The following is a 4,683-nucleotide window of genomic DNA, read 5'->3' as shown; positions in this document are numbered from 1 at the left end:
GGTCCAGTCCTTACTTTCGTTTCTAAAAGCTCCCAGTTGTATCCCTTCAAAAGCTTACGACATTCTGGAGCAAGGATATATTGTGGTCCTCGGTAAAAGAAAATGACACCGTTGTCCCAGAAATCTCACAAGACAATACGTAACAATTTTGTAAAATGATCCTTTATTAGAGGGGGGAAAAGATTTATCGCTTTCTAACACACTTGTCTTCAAATATTTTATTTGGGACCAGAAACTGGTCGGACCACTTTCAATTTGTGGCTGGAATAGGGGTGATTAGTGCACTTGGCTTTTTGTGTTCCTCAAACAAGGGAGGGAAAGATGTTAAAAGTCCTGACTGTGCTGGAATAGAACTAAGAAGGCCCAGAAAAACCTGTACTAAGCATGTGGAGGGTTTACTTTTTTCTTCTTGCTGCTACGGTTATTTACACAAGGGCGAGGGGAGGGGTAGAAAATCTCCGGGCTCCGCTAGTGCTTTTATTTTCCCCACTTGTTGCAGGTGATGAAATTTCAGCATGTCTCCGTCCATTTCAGAAACAAGAGGGTTCTATCCAGAGCCATTAGGCAGTAACCGCCCCGAAAAGACCGGATAAACGAAACCAAGGAGAAAAGGACAGTTACTTCAGCCCGGTGCAGAGAGCGGGGACGCTCCTAGGCCCTCCCCAAGGCTGGCGCCTCCGCGGGCCCGCCCCTCAGGGGCGGGGCCGATCGTTCCTTCCGGGTTGCGGACGGAAGTGGGCGAATTTGAATCCTGAGGGCCGTTGGATGGGGCACCTTGCGGTTGGCGTGAGGCTGCCTGGCGTGAGGCTGCCTGACGTGAGGCGGCCTGGCGTGAGGCGGCCTGGCGTGAGGCAGCCTGGCGTGAGGCGGCCTGGCGTGAGAAGGGAAAAGTGGCACTGCTTCTGTGGGAATTTTGTCTAGCGCGACTTGGTGAGTAAATTGGGAACGGGAAGAGACGGAATATTCCAGGGCGAGAAGCGAGGCCGTCGGATGGAACCGGGGGTCTCAAGGCCGGACAGCGGAGCGGGGACTTCAAGATGTCTTTGGGGGTGTCTTGTACTGGGGCCAGGCGTGGAGACTGGGAAATCGGGGCGCTGGAGAGCTTCTCCCTGGTCAGCGCTCCCGACATTTGCGCACGCCAGCCAATCCTAAGTATGGAGGATTCGGAGGCCCGGCGGGACCCCGAGATGGAGCCTTGGTTATGCGCTGTCTCTGATTTTTTTCGTAATTGCGGTTTAGTATTTCCACCAGTTCGGGGCCAATGCTGAAACTTCAACAGTAGTTAAATCTCATTGTGAAAGCGTTACCACAGATAAAAGAATCTTCTCTTATTAAAGGTGGAAGCTTGGGGTTGGGTTTAGAATAAGAGATGCTCTACCTGACTTGGAATTCCTCCTAAGAGTGATACCGAGAGCTGTCTTCATTACTTTGGACCGCAGGGAAATGACAGTCTTTGAAATGCCTGGTGGGGATTTAAACTGAAATCCGAGTATCCTTTGTATTTAAAGCCCGGATATTTTTCTTTCACGGTTGACATTTTTCATGTACCGCAAAAATCCTAGACTCTTGATCATTTAAACTGTCTATAGTAACAGCGGTGATTCACAAGGGTCTTAGTTTGCTAACAATAGGGATAAGGTTTAGTTCCACCGCCCTGCCTTTTCATCCACTTCATTCATTGGCCAACGGGGTTATTATGGAGTCATTTTGAAGTACTCTGCAAATGCTTCGAGAATCGGGTTTTCTTCTTTTTTGTTGTTTTGTGGGGTTTATTTCTAACGATGAACTGCCTCAAATATCAAAATATGTAACGCCGTAGTAAAGCCATGCTTTCTGAAGTAGTTTAAATGTGTACCCTAAATTTAAATTATAAATGAGCAGTTTAAATTTGTAGAAGTCCTATATCTTGCCTTATTGAAAACTGTCACACTAATTTTGTGTTGCTTTATAGGAAGAGATATTTTAAGTTCCATTTAAGTTTTAAATTTTTAACATCGAGGTGCTGTACAATACAAATGTTTAAATATCTTTTCTAAAAGTAGGGCTTAATAAAAATTCAGAATAAAGACATTCCTTCATCCAGTGTTGGCCTCTCTGCCTCCTCTTCTCCCCACCCCACAATCCCTGCATCCCTGCTAATGAACTTTTGTTTTTGGTGTTTGCCAGGAAGAATATATTTAAATAATCAGTGTTTATAAACATTTTAAATAAGACTGCAACAGAGACATTGGCTATACCTCCCTAAGGACTGCAGACAGCCATTCCGCTCATTTTATATAAGCTACCAGCAAATGGTAATTTTATAAAAATTGATCTCTACATCCTAATCTGTTCCTTTTCCCTACTTGGACTCTTTTCATTGAGTTTTTGCTTTACCTACCTAAATCAGTGAGTTTCAAACTTTATTGTGTATACATTACCTTGAAGAGGTGGTTACATGCTGATTCTTGCACTTCAAATTTCAGAGATTGTCTGAATCAGTACGTTTGGAGGACAGGGTTGAAGAATCTGCATATTTAACTGAAAGTTTAAAAAATTCTACCAATTTAAAAAACTGGTCTTTTTTAAAAGATCTTTCCTAGAGAGGCATTATAAATTGTTTAATGACATGGAACTGGAGCCTGATTGTCTGGTTTGAATCCCATCTCTACACATGATACCTGTTTGACTTTGATGTGCTTTAGTTCCCTTGGCTGTATAATGGGGTAATACCTACCTTGTAAGATTATTGTGAGAATTAAATGGGTTAATACATATAAAGACCTTAGAATAGTTTGTGGCACATAGTAAATCATACATATGCTTCTCCAGTTATATTGAGTTACTAAGCATTGTACAAACCACATTACATACATTATCTCATTAATCTTCACAGTACCACTGAGGTAACTATTATTTTCAGATGAGAAAAGAGAGATTTAGTAATTTGTTCTCATACAAGTAGTAAAATATTTGAACTAAGGTCAGAAACTGGATTTAATTGGAAAGTTTATGCCTTTTTTTTAAAGTGATGCTTCCTGACTCCTCTCTGCAGTCTTCCTCCACATATTGCTCCATGAAAATCTCTGATGTCCTTCCATTGTCTATGATATATAATTGTAATTTCTTAGCTTTTTCTTTTTTTTACAAAGACCTTCAGTGTGTGGCTCTAAACTCCTTTTCCAAGCTTCATCTTCATAATATTCCATCCTGTGCTGATGTTTCATCACACCACTCTTTTCCATCCTGCTGATGTTCCATCACACCACTGTAATTCTCCAAATCTATTCTCTTATTATTTTTATGTATATTTTGCCATTGGTCTTTGCATTTCTCCTCAAGATTTCACCTGAATGGGTTTCAAGACTCCCCAGGCCAATTGCTTCTTCCTCAGTGCATTTTAGTTATAAACAGCACTAGACTGAGAACTCTTGTCCTCTTTGTCTTTATGTCCTTTATGTCTGCAGTGCTTAGTATGGAACAGTGTGTCCTTGTACAATTAACACATTGTGTCTTGTGTTAATGACTGTGATGGAGTTTGGATGTGTTGTCCCCTCCAAAACTCATGTGGATATTTGATCCCCAACGTGGCAGTGTTAGAAACTGATTGAGTCATGGGGACGGATCCCTTATGAATGGATTAATGCTCTCCCTGGGGCGAGGAGTAATGAGTGAGTTCTCGCTCTATTTGTTCCCATGAGAGCTTGTTGTGTATAGGACCCTGGCACCTCCTCTCTCTCTCTCTCTCTCTCTCTCTTGCTTCCTCTCGCCATGTGATCTGCCTGTACCTGCCAGCTGCCTGCTGTCTTCCACCATGAGTAGAAGCAGCCTGAGTCTGGTGCCAGATGCAGCTGTCCCAGAATCGTAAGCCAGATAAACCTCTTCTCTTTATAAATTACCCAGTCTCAGGTAGTTCTGTTATAGCAACACAAAACGGACTAAAACAGACTGAAAAAGTAAAAAAAAAAAAAAAAAAGACTGCTTTTTTTCTGGGATGATAGAATATAATTCTATGTAGTTTAGTAGAGAGTTTACTGATAGTGTTTGATTTATAAACTTCACAGACATGGAAAAATAAGAACAGTCATGTACAGCAAAATGATGTTTTGTTCAACGACAGACCGCATATATGATGGTGGTCCCCTAAGATTATAACAGCTACACTGTATATCCTAGGTGTGTAATAGGCTATATGATCTAGGTTTGTGTTAGTACACTCTATGATTTTTGCACAACAGTGAAATCGCCTAACAAGGTATTTCTCAGAATGCATCCTCATCATTAAATGACACTTGACTGTATTGAAATCATGGGCCCAGAAGACATTTTAAGTGGGAAAAATCAGAAGCAAATATTATTAGTATTCATGGACTTCTAAATGCTTTATACATATTTTTTCACTTAATCCTCACAACCCTTTTAATATTATCCCCATATTAAGATGGAAAAACTGAGGCACCAATAGATTTAGTAACTTTGAAAATGTATTTTTTTTAATATTTAGTTTCCTCCTGGTGCAATTTTTAAAATTATAAGTGATATATGTTAAGTGTAATTAAAAAGTAACTTAATTCGGGCTGGCCTGGTGGCGCACTGCTACAGTGCGCCGCTTGGGAGCGTGGTGGCGCTCCCGCTGAGGGTTCGGATCCCACATACAGACCGGTTCCCACTCACTGGCTGAGCGAGGTGCAGGTGCAGCACCGA

The 4,683-nt window shown here is 41.6% G+C and overlaps 1 protein-coding gene across 1 annotated transcript in view; it reads left to right on the top strand.

Moving 5' to 3' along the window:
* Window positions 1-833: 833 nt before the first annotated feature.
* G2E3 (G2/M-phase specific E3 ubiquitin protein ligase) overlaps window positions 834-4,683 on the top strand; it is a 64,837-nt gene continuing 60,987 nt past the window's right edge. The window contains exon 1 of the mRNA XM_008567156.1: window positions 834-930. The gene's annotated coding sequence lies outside the window, so the exon portion shown is untranslated. The remainder of the gene's footprint in view (window positions 931-4,683) is intronic.

This window comes from Galeopterus variegatus, unplaced genomic scaffold, assembly GCF_000696425.1.
Source record: "Galeopterus variegatus unplaced genomic scaffold, G_variegatus-3.0.2 Scaffold299, whole genome shotgun sequence".
NCBI classification, from domain to species: Eukaryota; Metazoa; Chordata; class Mammalia; order Dermoptera; family Cynocephalidae; genus Galeopterus; species Galeopterus variegatus.
The sequence above is the reverse complement of the archived record's forward strand: the minus strand, read 5'-3'. Positions and strand labels throughout refer to the sequence as shown.